We start from the raw sequence: 22563 nt of genomic DNA on the forward strand, positions 1-22563 counted from the left end.
AACCCTCAGGTTGCCCCAACCTCCCACCCCTGACCCTTCAAAACCCTCAGGTTGTTTTTCAGAGTCCATAGTCTCTTATGGTTCGCTTCCCCTCCCCAATGTCCATAGCCCGCTCCCCCTCCCCCAATCCCACCTCCCCGCAGCAACCCCCAGTTTGTTTTGTGAGATTAAGAGTCATTTATGGTTTGTCTCCCTCCCAATCCCATCTTGTTTCATTTATTCTTCTCCTATCTCCTACCCCCCCATGTTGCTTCTCCATGTCCTCATATCAGGGAGATCATATGATAGTTGTCTTTCTCCAATTGACTTATTTCACTAAGCATGATACGCTCTAGTTCCATCCACGTCGTCGCAAATGGCAAGATTTCATTTCTTTTGATGGCTGCATAGTATTCCATTGTGTATATATACCACATCTTCTTGATCCATTCATCTGTTGATGGACATCTAGGTTCTTTCCATAGTCTGGCTATTGTAGACATTGCTGCTATAAACATTCGGGTACACGTGCCCCTTCGGATCACTATGTTTGTATCTTTAGGGTAAATACCCAGTAGTGCAATTGCTGGGTCATAGGGTAGTTCTATTTTCAACATTTTGAGGAACCTCCATGCTGTTTTCCAGAGTGGTTGGACCAGCTTGCATTCCCACCAACAGTGGAGGAGGGTTCCCCTTTCTCCACATCCTCTCCAGCATCTGTCATTTCCTGACTTGTTCATTTTAGCCATTCTGACTGGTGTGAGGTGATATCTCATTGTGGTTTTGATCTGTATTTCCCTGATGCCGAGTGGGAGAAGATATTTGCAAACGACATATCAGATAAAGGGCTAGTATCCAAAATCTATAAGGAACTTAGCAAACTCAACACCCAAAGAACAAACAATCCAATCAAGAAATGGGCAGAGGACATGAACAGACATTTCTGCAAAGAAGACATCCAGATGGCCAACAGACACATGAAAAAGTGCTCCACGTCACCTTCCATGTTTTCAAAAACTTTTATCATAAACCTGGATGATATTAACCTCACAATATCAACAAAATAGTGAAAATAAGGTTACTATTCTAAAATTCAAAAATCAAATGCAAATAAAGATTTTTATCATTGATTTATAATGTATAAATAATGGTCTCTAAGTTCTTTCATAATTTGTTCAGTAACAATAATTTTCAAGATACTTAGGATGACAGATACTTTTAATGGCGACTTTTGAGGGCCCTCAACTTTTCTATCTTGCTAAAAAAATATTTCTTTCAGAAATATATTTATTGGGGCGCCTGGGTGGCTCAGTGGATTAAGCCGCTGCCTTCGGCTCGGGTCATGATCTCAGGGTCCTGGGATCGAGCCCCGCGTCGGGCTCTCTGCTCCGCAGGGAGCCTGCTTCCTCCTCTCTCTCTGCCTGCCTCTCTGCCTACTTGTGATCTCTCTCTCTGTCAAATAAATAAATAAAATCTTTAAAAAAAAAGAAATATATTTATTTCCCACATGGCTTAGGAGTAGGTGGTTGCTAATCCTAACTCTAAAGAGATCCTGATTAGCCTTGGCCAGTTACAGTGACAATGATGGCATTTTTCTTTGTCAAGGATTGGCTTAGGGGTGGACGTGGGACCTAGTTCTGGCCAATAAGACTAAAAGGGAAGTTGGCTTTGAGGATTCTGAGAAAATTTCCTTGTGAAGATTGCTGTGAAGTGATGTTGGAAAATGCTATAGCCATCTTGTAATGATGAAGAAAAGAAACCTGATCAGAGAAATGTTAAGCCTCTGGACACTATATATAATGTTATCAACCTTGCCACCTCCCATACTTGAGAACTTGCCATTATATGAAAAATATATATTAAAGATCACTGGTATCTTTTATTTGGGATTGAAGATGTAGTACCTGATAAACTGAGAGTATAGCTGATTGTAATTCAGCAAGGATGACATTAAAGATGCAGCAGTGATGTGTTAGCAATGGATCATTTAAAATTTAATAAGATAAGATATGAGTAAAAGAAATTCTTGGAATGCGTGGGTGGCTCAGTTGGTTAGGTGTCTTCCTTAGGCTCAGGTCATGATCCCAGGGACTTGGGATCAAATGCCAGGTTGGGCTCCCTGTTCAGTGGGGAGTCTGCTTCTCCCTCTTACCCCTCCACCCACTTGGGCTCTCTCTCTTTCGCTCAAATAAATAAATAGATAAAATCTTTTAAACTATTCTTAAAAATATGACACAATAAGTTTATCAAGCAATATTACTAAAGTAATTTTACTTTGATATCTTTAATAGAAGAATTTTTTAAAAAGACAGTGGTCAGGTTAACTCATTTTCTGTTACAGGAAAAAGCATAAAGATCTTTGTATCTTGGTCACATTCATTTGACAGTGTCTAAGTTAAACAAAGGTTTATTGAGAATAACTTATCCAATCATTGGAGATGCCTAGATAAATGATAGTTATGTTTTAAAATTTTTAAAGTCTAGATACAATTCTTGAAAAATTTTAGGAATCTTTAAATTAGGGATTTTGTTTTATTCATTCATTCTTCATCAACATCATTCATACATGTGTTTTCTAAGATCTATATAGTAGGGTATGTTGGATAGACTGGAAAATATGAAAAAGGCTTTACTTTACTAAAGATTACAATGTAAAAGGGGAAAAGTTGTCATATGATTGATCAATTAAATAATTACTTATTTTAATTGTGAGAAACACTAACATAAAGTTGGGATTCTATGGAAATGGATGATAAGAGTATCTGGCTTAATTCTGTGGTGGTTAGGGAAGTTGTCCTTGAACAATGACCAACCAAGAGGAATGGCTAACAGTGACAAAAATCTGTTTCCAGGGGAGAAATATTTTATCATGTTATTCAGAAGTGCCAGACGTGGTGATAATAAAAAGCAGACCAAATCTTTGGTTGGCTTTATTATTGTTTTAAAATCTCAAGATTTTTCATAGATAATAGATACCCCTTATTGCCTGTAGCATGGATTGGTTCTTATCACTCTTCTGCCCTTGGTAAACACTATCCAAGAGGTGTGACTGATAGAGTGACATTTTCACAGAATTTTGAACAATGTTAGGGAAATACCAGGATCCACGTCACTCATCTGTCATATTGAAGGGACTCAGTTTAAGAATTATAAATGAATTTTAAATGTGGATATTGAAACTACTTAATTTCTCATATTCTGTTTTTCTCTAAGAGTACTGTCCTGTTCCTATTCCTGCTCCACCATTCCACCCCTTTTCAGGTTGCTATAAGGTCATCCTGCAATATGACAATGATGGATATTAAGAGGATATATGCACACATATACATTTATCTGCCCTGTTTTCAGATCAAGGTTATACACACACATACAATCTTTTGAAGGAATATTTTGCAATATTAGATTGGAGGAATTTTGGTTCATTCTGGTTTAGAAACTTCTTATAGCATGGAGGTTCCTCAAAATGTTGAAAATAGAACTACCCTATGACCCAGCAATTGCACTACTGGGTATTTACCCTAAAGATACAAACATAGTGATCCGAAGGGGCACGTGTACCCTAATGTTTATAGCAGCAATGTCTACAATAGCCAAACTATGGAAAGAACCTAGATGTCCATCAACAGATGAATGGATAAAGAAGAGGTGGTATATATACACAATGGAATACTATGCAGCCATCAAAAGAAATGAAATCTTGCCATTTGCGATGACGTGGATGGAACTAGAAGGTATCATGCTTAGTGAAATAAGTCAATCGGAGAAAGACAACTATCATATGATCTCCCTGATATCATCATATCATGGGGAGTTAGGGGGATAGGAGAAGAATAAATGAAACAAGATGGGATTGGGATGGAGACAAACCATAAGTGACTCTTAATCTCACAAAACAAACTGGGGGTTGCTGGGGGGAGGTGGGGTTGGGAGAGGGGGAGGGGGTTATGGACATTGGGGAGGGTATGTGCTATGGTGAGTGCTGTGAAGTGTGTAAACCTGGCGATTCACAGACCTGTACCCCTGGGGATAAAAATACATTATATGTTTATAAAAAAAAAATTTGGAAGGGGAGGCAAACCATAAGCGACTATGGACTCTGAAAAACAACCTGAGGGTTTGGAAGGGTCAGGGGTGGGAGGTTGGGGGAACAGGTGGTGGGTAATAGGGAGGGCACGTATTGCATGGAGCACTGGGTGTTGTGCAAAAACAATGAATACTGTTACACTGAAAAAATAAATAAATTTAAAAAAAAGTCAAAAAAAAAAGAAACTTCTTATATTAAATAAATATTTGTTGGACTAGCCCATTTAGTGAAAAAATCATAACTACAGAGAAAAATGAATGACTAGACTAACAACTTAGTTTTTATTAAAGTCTAGAACTAGGATTATATTCTGTAGAAAAGTTCTAATTTTTTAAACATCTTGCCTTGTCATTCTTGACTTTGACCAAATTTTATGTATAATGCATATTGCTTTAAACCAGTGTGGAATTTTTTTTTAATTTAAACATAAAATTTTAGTTTAAAATATTCTGTCTCTTTTGTGTTGATACAACTTTTAGATATGCATAATTTACACATTTTAAAACTATGTCAAATTTGTTTTTAAATCTCCATGAGTTATTGAGATGCCTGGGTGGCTCAGTCAGTTGGGCATCTGACTAAGGTTCAGATCATGATTTTGGAGTCCTAGGATCGATTCCCACATTAGGCTCCCTGCCCAGCGGGGAACATGCTTCTCCCTCTCCCCACTGCTTGTACTCTCTCTTGCTATCTCTCTCTCTCTAATAAATAAATAAAAATCTTAAAATAAATAAATAAATAAACATCCATGAGTGGAAAATTAAAAAAGTATAATTGTCAATTGTGCTTTTTATAGTCAGAAACATGAATATTGATGCCAGAAGTAGTGAATTAAAACCTTAACATATATTAAATTAAAGATTGTCTTCTTAAGGGTCTAATATTAATACATATTAATATAAACAATTTTAAACATTTAAATATACATATACAATCAAAAGGAAAAGTAATCATTTTAAAATTAAACAAGAAAATCAGTTTTGTTGTTTAAAAATCTTTATGCAAAATGAATTTTAGTTCTATTTTTAGCCTTTTATAATTAGGAGACAATTTAATCAGTATAAATAAGTCACACTATTAGTGTCAATCTCATTGCATATTTGGAAAAAATGGAGTTAATTATAGAGACATGATAAACGGAATAGAAATATGTAAGAGTTTTGAGAAGGTTAAATTTTTTTTTTAGATGCTAGGAATCTATTTTAAAATGCAGTCTTTTAAAAATTGACTATATTTTACTATGGTGGAAAAGGAAGTTTGGACACCAAACCACCTTTAGATAAATTTTATATCCTAAATAGAATTTTTTAACTCCTTTGGCTTTCAATATTTGTTAAAAACTGCATATCTTACACAGTAACTGAACTTCTTCCTGTAACTCAAATGTCTCAACATCACTATTGACATTTTGGACTAGATAATTCTTTGCTATGGGTAGCTGTCCTGTGCATTATAGGATGTTTAGCAGTGTCTTTGGAGTCTATCCTCAGGTGCCAGTAGCATTCCCCCTTTCTAGATATGACATCACAAAGTATCTCCAGACATCAGCAAATGACCTTTTGGTTGAGAAAAACTGCTCAAAATGCTGTGGGGAGACATAAGAAGAGAAGGGGAGCAAAAAGCCCAAGCTATCACAAGAGTATAAGTCTGAGTCCTAGTCATTAACAACAGTTAGCAATGAATATTTTAGATCGTTTTCTTTTTGTTTTTAAGGCAATGTACAAGACTCCCTGAGTATCCTAGCAGAAAACCAACCAGAATGTTTTTTTGTTTTTTTTTTTTTAAAGTTGGAATGAGAAGGTTCCCAAGGAAACTTCTAACTTAGGGCTTGAGGGCAGAATATTGTATAGGGCTTTAGCAGGAGATTCAAAATTCAGCCAAAATTTAGCCAGTTTGGGAAATAGAGATGTTTTCTGGCAAGTACAATTCATTGTTTGGACAGACTGGATTTTATCCAGATAAATGGCAAGAGATAGTTAGAGACAAAATGTCAGAAGTAAATGTGAGTAGAGAGGAACAGCTGCAGGGCATAAAGACATGAGAGGACCACAGTGGAAAGTTCTCAGCCCTTCAGTCTGAGATCCTTCAGTGTCTCCCCCATGTTTATATATTACAATGCAATAATGCAATCTATGGTTGTAGTGAATTTCATTGGTAGTAAGTTATAACTTTGGGTTTTCCCTTCAGTAATATTGATAGTTTTTCTCTGAACCTACAATCTCTGCATACTTGGTTCCTCTATGTGCACTGATAAATCTGTTAAATATAAAATAAGAATTTGTTTTGAAGGAATTGTGGTTTCAATCTGATTGAAGATGGTAATGTACTAGTAAGGTTAACTGAACACCCAGATGTAATTAATTTTCATTAATTCAAAATTCTGCAATATCCATAAAAAGAGGAACCATGCTTTTATGGTTCACAGTATTTTGTATCATTAGCCTGTTTCTTAAATGAATGAGCAAATGAATAAAAATATAAGAGGATAGGTCTATTTGCCAGGTTTTCCCACTGTGGGCCATAGAATTTTGGCTCTTATTTCCAGGTAAAGTAAATCTAGCCAAGTTGTAAATATTAATAGATACATAGATATAAAACAAAATCTGAGGAGTTCTTTAAACTTAGAATTTCATCTAGATGACAAATATATGGCTAAGAAGAACTGTACCCTTACCCTCCAGTTAGGACTATATATTATTTACCATTCAAGTCACACAGTAAATTGAGAGGGATTTGATTCAACTCTACTAAATTTTTAGGCAATATGATTTAATGACTTTGAGAAAGGTTTGTGACTCAACCATTTATTAGTTTTGCTTTTTTTAATTTGTTTCTCTGGTATGTTTCAATTTTTTTTAAAGATTTCATTTATTTATTTGACAGAGATCACAAGTAGGCAAAGAGGCAGGCAGAGAGAGAGGGAGAAGCAGACTCCCCACTGAGCAGAGAGCCCCATGCGGGGCTCCATCCCAGGACCCTGGAATTATGACCTGAGCTAAAGGCAAAGGCTTTAACTCACTGAGCCACCAAGGTGCCCCTCAATTTTTTTTTAACTAGAAATCCTATATTCCACTATAGGATTATTCTGAATATAAAATAAAATAATTCAAGTAAAATACTTAGTTCACTGCTTACCATATTGCCAAATATTTACTCAAATATTAATGAGTTCAATTTGCTAAGACTTTACTGTCCATCCCGAAGAACTGAAAACAACCATTAATCATTGCTTGCCAATACTTGATCATAATCAAAACTGTATTTTTCTTGCTTCAAATTCTGTGACCTCTCTTCTGCAACCCCAGTGCTCTTGTTCCTCACTGTCTGGTTTCCATGTCCCTACTTGACATTCTTATTATATCTGTAGTCTTTAAAACTTAAATGCTAGATCAACAGTCACTTTATCAACTAAAACTTTGTTTTGATTTTCATGGAAGGCTTTGCATAATTCAACATGGGTTATAAAACAATGCTTGCCTTCCTGGATGACTAAGTGGAAATGCTTGCACAGTGCTGCACTTCTCACTCTCTCTAAACTCCTCTGTTCCTTCTCTCACATCTAGCTGGGCACCTCCTATAAAATACCAATACTTAGTCTGGCAGTGGGTCAGGAAGTCATTACTCAGGTATATCATCTGTCACACCACATGGCTGCACTGAAATCTCCAAGGCATTTTAATGTCAGCCTAACTATGATGAAGAAAACTCATCTTCCCTACATTATTGTACCCATGCCTATCTGAATAAGGGCAAGAAGAATGAAAAGTAATTACATAACTTAGAGCAGGTCACCACAGTTCTTTGTACATAAATAGATTCACTTAATAAGCACCGTAGGAGTCCTTACTCACCAGGTTCAGGAGGACTGAAATCAATTTTGGAGGGTATATAGAGCCCAGTATGGTATGTTTTATAGTGAGGGAAAATGGACTATACTGTCATAGATTTCAACTGAAAAGTAGTGGAATCATGGAAATTGTAACATAAACAACACACAAACAAGCATCAAACTGATTTTAAAATGCCTCATTGTATGTTCTATTGATTTTTCATTATTATGACCTTATTCTTAAACCTGCTTGGTTGTGATCCTAATTTTCTACTCAATCTTTGTTTAGATCCCACTGGGATAGTGATACAGTGTGATTATTCAGAAAGGCACAGGAAAGGGGAGATTAAGACTCCCTGCTAATGAGAACAAGGGAAAGAAAGAGAAATGTGCCAATCTAAGTGTTCTACCTGTAAATTGAACTGCCAAACAAGAGGAAATAAATAATGCTTCACCACAAATCTCTTTCTGATGGAAAAAAAGGTCTAAAAATAAATATAAAGAAAAACCAACAGAACAGCTCAACTTCAGGGAAGCAGTATAAATTTATCATATTATATATTTAACAATAGTATAAATGTTAAATTATCTTCAAATTATTATTTTATATAGCTATAAGAAAGCATTATTTTCTAAAAAATGTAATTACTTTTGTAAGAATCTAAATATAACATACTTCAGATATATATGTAATATTTTCATTTTAGTTATGATATTCAATTTATTATATTGTCTATAAATATAAATGGGATGTTAATTACAATTCAGCATTATTTATATTTATATATGAAATAGTACAGTAAATTATGACAAATAATGATTTATTCCTATACTCTCAGGCTTTTAATGAATAATGAAAATGACATTAGAATGTTATAGCTTCTTATCATGCATAAATACATGCATATATGTACATACATCTTCCATCTGATAAACTTTATTTTTGTATAAACTTTTAGCCTCTGTTCATTTTCTTTGATCTTCCTTAAAATATCTCTAATACAATAGTACAATGTAAAGAGCTGCATTTTAAAGATGGATTGTACTATAAGCAATATCAACATTTTTAAATCTTGTAACTATTCAGATATAAATAAAAAGCATATTTTTAAATGCTAATTACATTGAGATATTCTCTTCCACTTCGTTTCTCAATTTAAAAATGGGTATCATGTGAATATTAATTAAATCCTATGGTACAGAAGTATTACTTAGTTTTCATTTCCTTTCAAAATTAAGTTTTCATTGGCACTAATCTCATATTTAAGAAAAGATAAAATTGCTTTGGCCACTTTCTTTGAATGGGTTACTAAGTTAGTGGACATGAACCAGGATTTGAGTTGTACTGGACACAGATGGCCAAAGAATATGCTTTGATGATATATTAATTGCACACATCTGAGTGAACCAGACAATTTCAGCAGGCTTCTGCTTGTGTGGCATTGTGATATGGTTGCTAAAGATGATGATTCTAGAATCAGATGGGTATAGGTTGGAAACCACTCTGGAGCTTCCTAGATTTGTGAACTTGGTCAAATTATTTAATCTCTTAAACCTTGAATTTTTACCTGTATTGCTAACAATAATATCTACTTTATATGGAAGTTATGATACTGACATGACCATTCTGGAGTTCTTGCATGGGAGGGTAATTACGGCATCATAGACTTTTAAGACTAGCTAAATACTTCAGATAACTCCTTTCATGAATATAATTTTCTCCTTAAAGAGATCTTATAAATTGTCTAACATATAGTGTATGGACATGTTTCCTAATGTGAATTTCTGAGTCATGCTTCTATGAATATACATATAAAATAAAAAATATATACTACTTTATTAAAAGGAAAAAACAAATTAAAGCAAATCAAAACCATATTTTAGTGTTATGCATGTTCACAACCCTTTGAATCTATCAAGTCATCAATTGACATTTTCTGTTAACTTTGGAAAAGTGGTAATATTTTCAGTTGCAAAATATTGCAAACAGTAAATCTTCATAATGTAATTTGTATTTTTATATATGTATATATATATCCATACTCTTTAACATGTTAATATTTTCCTCATACTTACTTTATTTTATTTTTTGTGAAGAAATAAAATATACAAATATCTTTAGTGTTAACCCCTTCATTCTTCTCAGAGGTCACCTTTACCTTGGATTGAAGCCATACTTTCTTTTCATTTTTTTCTACATTTACTTTATTTTGAATAGCATATATTATTATTAGTAGTAGTATATATGTGTTATTATTTGGGGATATATTAATATTTAATACAGGTTTTCTTAATTTATGGATCTTTTTATAATAAATTTATTTAATTCCCTATTCTTCATTCCATGTGGAAAGATATATCAATACATCCATTTAGCTATTATAAATTATTCCATTGTATGATTTAATCACAATTTTGTATCATTCCCATATTTAAGTTGTTTCTAATTTTTATATATTGCCAATGATACCACAATGAGTATCTCTTCTTTATGTTCTTATTTTCTCTAGAATATTTTTATTATATTTATGTCTACATACACAGACACACAAAATATATATATTTAGTACATGTAGAATTGTTTGTTAAGGAAGGAATATTTTCAACTTTTTAGTTATTGCTAACTTCTCTTCAAAATTATTGTATAAATTCACATGCCCACATATGCAAAATTTCTTTACCTTCATACTCTCACTCACACTTGTTACTTTTTTGTAAAATCTTAAAATAAAATCTAACAGATTTTATTTATTTATTTATTTTGAAAGAGAGCTTGAAAGCATGAGAGCACAAATGGTGGGAGGGGCAGAGGCAGAAAGAGAAGCTCCCATGGAACAGGGAGCCCAACACAGGGCATCCCAGGACCCTGAGATCATGACCTGAGCCAAAGGCAGATGCTTAACAGACTGAGGCAATAGTTGCCCCCTACTTTTGTTTTTAACTGTGTGGTGCCTTCAAACCTTCAAGTAGGTTAGACTGCTCTTTATTTTTTCATCTATAAAATTGGGATATTCTTATCTGTAGAGATTGTTTATAAATAAAATGATAAACCAAATACAGTTAACTTTCTCATTTAATATCAAAGGGAAAGCAATCAAAACACTAATATCTAAATTTTATTTTGAATCATCTAAATCTCTATACTTCACTAAGACACTTCTAAGGTAGATTGGTTGACTGCATATTCAACCAGTCAGTTAACAGTATTTATTGAGCTCTTAATTTTGGCTTAATTTTGGTTCCCAAATTTTGGTGGTGTATATGGGAAAAGAAAAAGTTAATGGTCCTTACATTTCATGTGATATAGTTACTCCAGTACCTGAAATAGTGAACTGTAAACTAAGCAGCTGTATGTGGAAGGAAGGGGAAAGCCAGTCTTTGCTTAGCAATATTTTAGAATCTAACATACTTAGGAGGAAAATAAATTTTAAAAGATCATATCATACAGTTATATCTGAAATTAAGTATTATAAGTTCAGCTCCTGATTCCACCACCTCCTAGCTATATAAACCCTGGCAATTTCCTTAATCTCTCTGTGCTTTACTTGCCTCAACTGTTAAAATTGGGACATTTTATGTGACTATTATAAAAAATGTTCAGTTCATACATGGGAAGAAGTATTGACAATGGGATCTCACACATAATGCTATAAAATATTATTATTATAGAATTTTTCAGTAAAATATTAACTATCTTAAGCTATCTAACCATTTCTGTGGTCTGTCACTCCACATGGCTTAGGGTTGCATAGCTCTTGCTTCATCTGCAACTTCACTGCAACTCATTGTCTAGTAGCTCGTTTGAAAATATAACTCCAAAACTACTGACAGCCACCTCCATCCCATCCACCCATCACAGAACTGGTTAAAATTTCTTATTTCTTCCCATTACAATTTGAATAAAAATTCAAACTTCTGTGACCTACAGAGCCTTCTGTGAACAGGGCTTTGACTACCTTCCAAACTAAATTCTTCCTTGGTCTTTAGCTCATTGGTTCCAGTGGGTCTCCTGTGTTTTTGTGTTTTTTTAATTATTTGAAGGCCTTTCAAGTTTCTGAACCTGTACACTGGCTGTTCCCTCTGCTTTTTCCTGGATGTACACTTGGTTTGCTCCCTCACAGTTTTAAGAATTCAGATCAAATGCTACTTCCTCAGAAATTTTTCTGCTGATCAGCATACTTCAAGTATTCCCACTCCCACCTGTTTTGTCAGGTATCCTTCATGTGCAGTTAATATAAGTACACTTTAGTAAACACTGTATTTATCAATTCTATCTTTTGATATATTTTTATATTTACTTATAGATAAATACTTAAACCCAGGAAACACTAGCTGAAAATTGCACTAAAATCACATATTTAAGATCAGTTAATATGTCCAATGGCTATTCAATAGGCCCAGGAGTGAATGAAAACTATAAATTTTTTTAAAAAACAAAAATAACAGCCTAACTAGTTCAGTGATCTTAGGGTTGTAAGCTCAAGCCCACTTTGGGTATAGAGATTGCTTAAAAACAAAATCTCAGAAAAGAGGAGGTCAACTGGGTGACTCACTGTGTTAAGCTTCTGACTCTAAATTTTGGCTCTGGGGCTCAGGTCATGATATCAGGGTGGTGAAATAGAGCCCCACGTTGGGCTCCATGCAGAGTCTGCTTGAGATTTTCTCTCTCCCTTTCCCTCTGCCTCTCCCCCACCTACCCACTTTCACTCTCTTGCACATGCTCTCTCTTTCTCTATCAAAAAAAAAAAAAAAAAAAAAGAACATTACCTAAAGCATATTATCTCATTCACTGCAGGATTGCTTCAGCAAAATTGCGTATTTTATATAATATAGAAAGAGAGTTTGCTTTGTGTTTTCCAAAGACTCTTAATTAGTTCAGACACGATTTCTACATGTTTTTATTTTATATTTCACATATACCAATAACACAGTAAATCAATAACATAACCATAAGCTCACTTCTCAGTTTGATTTTGAGCATTTGATTTTTCTATAACTATTTTATTAAAATTCCAGACAGATTATATTTATTTCTTTCAAACATCATTCTTTATTCCTACATATAAAAATTTAGTGTATATGTATAAAATTATGATACAGTGAGATATCATGTTTCCTTTAAAATATATAAACTAAGTGTAGATTTTAATACTGAATATTATATTTTGCTTGCAAGGAAGTTTTTGTAATAAGTATTTAAATAATTCAGAGACTTTTTTCAAAGAAACAAGGCCTAGATTGTATAGTCTATGTACCTTGAAGAATTTATATTCCCCTAAGGGCCCATCATTTTATTCATAATTGATTATGGAATATGATATGGAAGTACCAAAGAATTTCAAAACTGATGCTTGGGAAATTGGCCACCATTTAGCTCAGACTCCATAGGTTGTGGCGCCCTACATTTTAAAGACAATTAATACCCCAGTTATTTGGGTTTATGGTATATTAAGTTTTAATTTACTTAAAAGTAAAACAAGAAAGTGAAACATTTATTTTAATTACAAAAGAGCTAAATTGTATTTGTATTCATTTTCTATCATTTTAAGTCCAAAAGAATCTTTCATGAGGAAAATATTCAAATTACCATAAACTTACATATTTTGTTTATAGCTATAAATTAAATATCAACTACAAGCAAACTGCATTTTAAACATTAATTAAAAATTGCAGACATACAGCGGATGGCAGAAAGGGCTTCAAGTTAATTTAGCTGTTTTAATTCAATCTCACTGACTTAATTATACTGCCATACTTGGTTGAAACAGAAATATTTTTTCTTTCTTCTGATGACCTTAAAATATAGCAAACTTTGCTATTTTTTTCCTGAAATAGTGCCACAATTCATAGTAGATTTTAAATATTATTGATGTTATGTAAAAATGCAAAATAATGATTTAATTTGTTAAATGCCACCATATAGTCATTTCATTTATATTTATAAGCTATTTTCTCCAGGTTATGAATTAAAGACTATTTGTGGCTCACAGAAGACCTGTGCTATGACATAATAAATGGAAAAATAGTAACATTTGCATCTAATTTTTATTTTTTGAATTTAGACAAGATTTTGCTCAGGTTCCTTTCTGTTCTATTTGTTGGCCAAGCTGAGAGGTTCTATACAGAAATATATTTTATATTAGGGTAGACTCTCTCTAGAGGATGACCAATCATTTCAGGTTTTATTCTCATCTTTTCTTACCTTTCCGAAACCAAGTTTCATTATCTTGCCCAACAATGATACTGAGTTTTCAGTAATTCATGTCCTAGAGACAAAGTATCTAAGACATACTACCCTCACCCACACATGTATACCAGTTATGTGTAGCAGGAAAGAATTATTTTTATTATATTAGTTATTGCTGATAACTTTTCTGGTTCAGAACAGAAGTCAGAGGGAAAATATCTAAAATTTGATTGTGTTAAGCTTCACTCCAAACTCCACCAAAGACAGCTGTCTGAGCTTACAATTTAGAGAGATACACAGAAATCAGATCAATCTACCTTGTAATAAACATTGCATCTTCATGACACCACACAGGGCAGTCAACCTGTGGTTAGGATTTGAATGTAATGAACTTTGGTCACCTGGATCACTACACATTAGAATGACTGGAATCATAGAGCCTTAAAGTTGGAAGAAAACGTAAAGATTTTTTTCTCATGCGAGAAAATGTAAATTTCACCACCAAGAATGTTTCTAAGTGATTTAGTTTGTTAGCAGTGACAGGAATAACAACTTTGCTTAGTTGATATTGAGGTTAAGAAACTGAAGACAGTGTCCGCAATTTAAAAAAATAATATTCATAGATAAGGCTTTAATAACAGTTAATCACAGACAATGATTCCATCTTTCTTACATGAGTGTCTCTAATCAGATGACTGTAACCACATTCTCCTTTGCCAGCTTTGACATAACTATAAGTTATTTACTCATCAGATAAGCCCAGCAATGAATCCAACGAGAAGTGCCATAAAAGTACCATTATTTCATACTATTCATTCCTCCTCTCTTTCATACTCATTGTCATTACCCTCCCACAACATTTAAACTAATTCTAATTGATGGATTACATCAGCAAATTAAAAAACAATGCTCTCTAGATTTCAGTGATGAAAAACATACAGCGTAAAACAATATGTTCTTTGAAAATGCAGCACTTTGTTATCTTTATGGTGCAGAGTGAAAGATAAATTAAGGGAAAGATGCTGTGCAAGCCTTTTTTATTGCTTTTATGATAATAAGAAGATAGTTCGTATTTGTTTTGATTGGTTGGTACAAATACATTGTCCTGCTACAATTTATTGATTTGGTTAAAAATCAGTGGATGCCTGATTGAAAACTTACAGGTGTTTCTTTCTGATAGTTTGCATTTGCAATTTAAATTGAATTTATAAGCTTAAAAGCTCATCCACAGCTACAATGTTTGCTCCTCTAAAGAACAACCTACATTTCATGAAGTAATTTTTTATTAGCATTCAGTTGTAATTCTTATTATAACCTTTTTGATAAGGTGATAAATGCCATTTATTGTAAAGAAAGTTAGGATGAGAAACTGATTACAAAGTAACATTTATTGGAGGCAAGAGAGAAATTACAACAACATTTTACATGTTCTTAAAGTTTGAAATGAAAATTGAATCTTTCCATTGTGATATTGAGGGTATAAATAAAATCTCTCCATTTTTATGCAAACTTCTTTTTGTGTTGTCTCTCTCTGAAACTCATATTTGAAGTATTATTGTAGCAGAACTACTCAAGAAACCCATTTTTAAAGATGATTCCTGGAAAAAAACAAAAAGGCATCCAAATGATTCCAAATACTCAGTGTCACAAGCCTGAGATGGCATTGGATTGGAAGGCTACCTCCACTCTTGTTTTTTTTTTTTTTTTTAATTTTTAGTTTTTTTAAGTAAGTATATAATGTATTTTTATCCCCAGGGGTACAGGTCTGTGAATTGCCAGGTTTACACATTTCACAGCACCCACCATAGCACATACCCTCCGCAATGTCCATAACCACGCCACCCTCTCCCGACCCACCTCCCCCCAGCAAACCTCAGTTTGTTTTGTGAGGTTAAGTGTCTCTTATGGTTTGTCTCCCTCTGATTCCCATCTTCTTTCATTTATTCTTTCCTACTCCCCAAACTCCTCACATTGTATCTCCACTTCCTCATATCAGGGAGATCATATGATCGTTGTCTTTCTCTGATTGACTTATTTCACTCAGCATAATACTCTCCAGTTCCCTCCATGTCGTTGGAAATGGCAAGATTTCATTTCTTTTGATAACTACACAGTATTCCATTGTATATATATATACCACTTCTTTATTCATTCATCTGTTGATGGACATCTAGGTTCTTTCCATAGTTTGGCTATTGAGGACATTGCTGCTATAAACATTTGGGCGCATGTGTCCCTTCAGATCATTATATTTATATCTTTAGGGTAAAAACCCTGTAGTGCAATTGCTGGGTCATAGGGTAGCTCTATTTTCAGTTTTTTGAGGAATCTCCATGCTGTTTTCCAGAGTGGTTGCACCAGCTTGCATTCCCACCAACAGTGTAGGAGAGTTCCCCTTTCTCTGCATCCTCTCCAGCATCTGTCATTCCCTGACTTGTTAATTTTAGCCATTCTGACTGGTGTGAGGTGGTATCTCATTGTGGTTTTGATTTGTATTTCCCTGATGCCGAGTGACGTGGAGCACTTTTTCATGTGTCTGTTGGCCATCTGGATGTCTTCTTTCCAGAAATGTCTGTTCATGTCCTCTGCCCATTTCTTGAAAGGATTATTTGTTCTTTGGGTGTTGCATTTGCTGAGTCCTTTATAGATTTTTGGATATGAGTCCTTTATCTGATATGTTGTTTGCAAATATTTTCTCCCATTCTGTCAGTTGTCTTTTGGTTTTGTTAACTGTTTCCTTTTCTGTGCAAAAGCTTTTGATCTTGATGAAATCCCAATAGTTCATTTTTGCCCTTGCTTCCCTTGCCTTTGATGATGTTCCTAGGAAGAAGTTGCTATGGCTGAGGATGAAGAGGTTGCTACCTGTGTTCTCCTCAAGGATTTTGATGGATTCCTTTCTCACATTGAGGTCCTTCATCCATTTTGAGTCTATTTTCATGTGTGGTGTAAGAAAATGGTCCAATTTCATTTTTCTGCATGTGGCTGTCTAATTTTCCCAGCACCATTTGTTGAATAGGCTGTCTTTTTTCCATTGGACATTCCTTCCTGCTTTGTCAAAGATTAGTTGACCATAGAGTTGAGGGCCTATTTCTGGGCTCTTATTCTGTTCCATTGATTTATGTGTCTCTTTTTGTGCCAGCACCATACTGTCTTGATGACACTAGAGCTTGTAATAGAGCTTTAAGTCTGGAATTGTGATGCCACCAACTTTGGCTTTCTTTTTCAATATTCCTCTGCCTATTCGAGGTCTTTTCTGGTTCCATATAAACTTTAGGATTATTTGTTCCATTTCTTTGAAAAAAATTGATGGTTTTTTTATAGGGATTGCATTAAATGTGTAGAATGCTTTAGTTAGCATAGACATTTTCACAATATTTGTTCTTCCAATCCAGGAGCATGGAACATTTTTCCATTTCTTTGTGTCTTCCTCAGTTTCTTTCATGAGTACTTTATAGTTTTCTGAGTATAGATTCTTTGCCTCTTTGGTTAGGTTTATTCCTAGGTATCTTATGGTTTTGGGTGCAACTATAAATGGGATTGACTCCTTAATTTCTCTTTCTTCTGTCTTGCTGTTGGTGTAGAGAAATGCAACTGATTTCTATGCATTGATTTTATATCCTGACACTTTACTGAATTCCTGTACAGGTTCTAGCAGTTTTGGAGTGGAATCTTTTGGGTTTTCCACATATAGTAACATACCATCTGCAAACGGTGATAGTTTGACTTCTCCTTTCCCAATTTGGGTGCCTTTAATTTCTTTTTTTTTTTTTTTTTGTCTGATTGCTGAGGCTAAGACTTCTAGTACTATGTTGAATAGCAGTGGCAATAACGGACATCCCTGTCGTGTTCCTATTTGTGGTTACCTCCACTCTTCTTGAACCAAGTGGGCACAGAGATTCTCACTGAAACTATCTTTAATCTGTCTCTGTAATGCTTCTCTAACACTGGAGATATTTGTACTGACTGCTGAAATGTAAATCTCATGCTCATTTCAAGTCATACCATTGATTGGAAAGCACCATTATAAGCCTAGAAGCTGTATTTTAAAACTCTGTTGTTGTCCTGAGTTAAATATATATGAATTATAACTAATAATCTTCTCATTAATTGTGGAGAATAATGATGCATAGACAATGTTAGAAAATAGTGTTACTTAGAAAATCTTGTATCTTTCTTTGGAGGTGCTTTAAATAAGAACAAAAGAAATTTTCCTAAAATAATTCAAAATAATTCTGATCTATTTAATCTCTGGTTAATTATTTATTTATTTATTGACTGTATGGTACCTTTATTTCAACTGATGATCAAAGCTCTGAATCCTCTTTCTAAAGCCACCAATTATTCTGTTTGAAAAAAGAAGTTGAGGTTGTCAATCAACAATCCTTAGAGTTTCCCCATTTTTATTCCAGAAACATATGCACATTTTAACTTGTATGGCAGGATTCTATAACTATTGATAGAAATTAAATACGAAGGATTGTGAGCAAGGAATACAAAAAATATTTTCTAAGTTTTTGTTTATCTTTGCTGATACAAAGAAGATGAATTATCATTATAGGTGGGATTATAATTTGTTTATGATTGTACAGTGATACTAGCTCTTAATCTTGAGCCTACTTGTCAACCTTCTCAATGTCCATCTCTCATCTTCATTATCAGACTTTGAGATCAGAAGCACTCCTTTCTTCCTCAAGTATGTCATCACCAAACCTCTTCATGATGCATATTTCTGTGAAACATTTCATAGTAAAAATCAGCCTGAACACTGTAGTTTACTAGCATTTTCAAAGTTTTGATCACTAATGCGTTAGCAGGAAGTTACAAAACAATTTCCAAGTTCACATTCAAAGGAATGGTAGAATCTGATAATGATATTTTCTTGGGTTCTAGATCATCAGAAAATAGTGATAGATACTACTTTCTTGAGCATTTTCATTTAGATCCCTTCTCTCTAAAGTGAGATCTTATTTCTCTTATCTCTCGAGGCCCTAGCATATTTAAAAATCACTGATTTGTTAGCAGTGTTTCCAAATTAGAAAAAAAGACAGCACAAGGAGATAAAATTTCTGATAATGAAAATACAAAGACTGCAGTTTTAATTGCTAAGCCTATAACTAATTATTTATACATTGCACTCATTTTGAAGAGATCTGGTGTTTATTTCTTTACACAAGTTCCCATAAAGTGTTGTGTCATAGCAGAACCTAATGACATTAAAGTTCCAGTTATTTTGAGGAGAATTAAAGCATGAATGTCAACATGAGACAAGACAAAGAACACATGTTTTCATTTCTGATTTAGCTCAACACTGCAAATAATAGGGCCGTTCTTATCTTTTGCTTTCTAAGTGGAGTCTTGCTGGCCACAAATAACCTAAAATAAGATATGAGATAAGTAACAGAAACTGGGAAACTGAACGGGCACAGCTCTAACAATCAACTTCCATCAATCAGTGACCCCAACCCACTCATAAAGAATTGTAATACTTTCAGCTTCAACAGTATTATGGACCTGAGACCGTCAAACTTTATACAATATGTATTAAACTTCTCACCTTTAGGTAGTCTTTGTTCCAACTTAGTTGTTATATAGGAAACTAAATTCTTTAAAAATCAAGGGGAATCAAAAAGTAGTCAAAGGATAGCTATTAACAACCTAAGTCTTCACCAAATAGTTTACAATTGTGAGAATTACCAGCAGCCATTCAAGAAATTTGAAGGAGTGCCAGTAGGTTGCTAATTCAGAGGCATAAGTGTCATTTTTTGATAAAATATATCACAAGATCATAGAAGGTTTTAAAACTTCCAAGTTAACAAGGCATTGAGTCTGCAACTAGAGCATATCAAAGGCTGAAACAGCAGAGCTCAGAGCCTGGCAGGGAGAAATGTTGGTAGTTTCAAGTTACAACTGAGATTAAAAACTACAAATGTGCAATTTAGTTTTAGTAGCATATTAATATTTTACAAAAATATTCATGACCACTGTGACACCAAACACCTATTTTTGTTCCTTGGAAAACCACAGCAGGTCAGCCAGACTCTCAGGCAGAAATCTGTTTCCTCTCAACTCCCCTACTGTGGGGAGTAAGTGTAGGGCACAGCAGAAAGATAAGAATGTGACCTCACACCCCATCCCCACCAGTCAACCTAAGGAACAGATCACTAAGAGATATAATACAGGCCATGATGCCAGCCATTGTCAACACCCTCTCATTCCATCTCCAAAAGACTCAGGGCATCCCTTTTATTTATATAAAAACATACAAGAAATGAGAAAGGAAGAACTCCAAAGTGTATATTTATTATTATTCTTTTAGGAAAAGTTATTAATATAATTAGAGGACCTAAGTATTATTGAAAAACAAATATGGAATATTTAAACTCGATCATATACATACCAATATAATTTGGGTTGGCTGATTGCTTCTGTATTTTAGCTTATTATTACTTACATTAACAAAGTGATTTAAAAATAAATCATATTTCTCTAGATACTGCTTAGTAAATTTGTTTATTCTTATAAATTTGAGAACTATTGTTTAATGCATTTTTGGCAAATACTGAAATTCCAGGGCTCATTTCTAAATTCTTCTCCTACAATCTCTTCCTCTCTGTCCTTATATTACATACTTGGTTCTAGCTCATCAATGTCCTTGACATTTTGCATTTGGAACACTCTGCCACCAGATCTTGGCTGACTTCTTGATATTCAGTTCCTGACTCAACCATCATCTAATGAGCATGAGTCACATTGATTGGACCTGGTGACAAAATAGTGAATGAAGGATAACTTTAGTTCTTGAGAGGCATATAATCTATAATCTATATGATTGACTTTTGAGTTAGGGAAATGTTCAGACTATCAAATATACCTCAAAATTTTGTTCTTTGAAAAAGAATGAGATATTAACTACACAATTAAACAAACATTATATCCTAGTGTGAAAAAATTACCCTTAAGATTCTTTATTTTACAAATCCATATCACTAGTGAATCAGAGATAATGAAGGGGTTGAAAGAGAGAGAAAAATAAAAGGAGAGAATGTGTTGAGGTTCTTGTTCCTTTAAAAATATTGTGCAGCCTCAAGTTGCACTGAAAAATAGGAAGACATTTTGAAATATACTTTGTTTTGAAACCAGACAAAGGAAAGCCAGAGAGATCCAGAGCCAGAAACTATGAAATATTCCAAGTAATGGAGTTGACAGAGAGAGAGAGAGAGAGAGAGAGAGAAGAGAAGAGAGTACACACTCGATGATTTTAAGAATATTTAATTCTTATTTACATTAATATCTCATTTCATCATTTGATCATTTGATCTTAGAATTTTTTAAAAATAAGACTATTAGGGCAGACTGCTGCTCCCAGAAAGATGGAATAGATATAATCTTTTCCCATATTTCTTCTGCTAAGAAGAGCAAAAACTATGGAGGTTATATATAAAACAAATACTAAAAATATAAAAGTCTGCAAGATGAAAAGAAGAATGCGGATCTACTAGAAACCTCATGATCTATGAAGAAACATAGTTATGAGTCTCTGGGTTTTCTTTTTGCCTAAAATATTCCAGACTTGGAGCATAAGAAGGCAGAAACTCATAAACACCAATAAGAATGGACCAAACTAAGGCCCAACAAAAGCCTGCTCTCTCTACCCAAATGACCAGAAAAGGGGCAGCCTAGAAAGGGAAAATTTTTTGACAATAAATGCTCTTCTCCAGCCAAACACCACAGAAAAACTATGATCCTATACCCATACACACCATCAAAGAATGAATGAACAACCTAGATTTTCATTCTTTAGAGACTAAAATGAGGTGCCCCTTTAATACTATTGGGATGGTGTTTAGAAAGTGGAAAGCAAGAATTTTCACCACTGCCTAGTGGTGATGAGGCCACCATTATCATGTATATAAATATATTTGAAACAAATGAAAAAACAAACAAACAAACAAAGTCTCAATAAAAAAGTACAAAGTCTTAGACAAGAAGTAGAAAAGATAAAAATAACTAATGAAAATTTTATATTTTAAAAATATAATAACCAAAGTAAAAAATGTTCATTGATTGGGCAGAACAGAGGGGATAGGAAAGAATAGGATAAATAAAAGATAAAATAAGAGAAATTACCAAACCTGAATAACAGAAAGAAAATAGACTATTATAAAAACAAAACACTGAAACAAAACGCAGCTATGGTGACCTGTGGGACTATAACAAAATATTCAACAGTCATGTCATTGGAGAGGAGAGGAGAAAGGGAGCATAGCTGAAAAAAAGTAATCAAAGTAATTGTGGTGAAAACTGAGTTTGAAAACATAAATCTACAGATTCTGGAAACTGAATAAATCCCAAATAGGGTAAACCCAAACCAACCCATACTAAGGTTTTGCTGGTTAAGATATACAGAAATTCATATGTTGTTGATGGAAATATAAAATGGCACAACCACTCTGGAAAACAATTTGAAAGTTTCTTAAAAACACA

Source organism: Meles meles, chromosome 2 (genome assembly GCF_922984935.1).
Source record: "Meles meles chromosome 2, mMelMel3.1 paternal haplotype, whole genome shotgun sequence".
NCBI lineage: Eukaryota > Metazoa > Chordata > Mammalia > Carnivora > Mustelidae > Meles > Meles meles.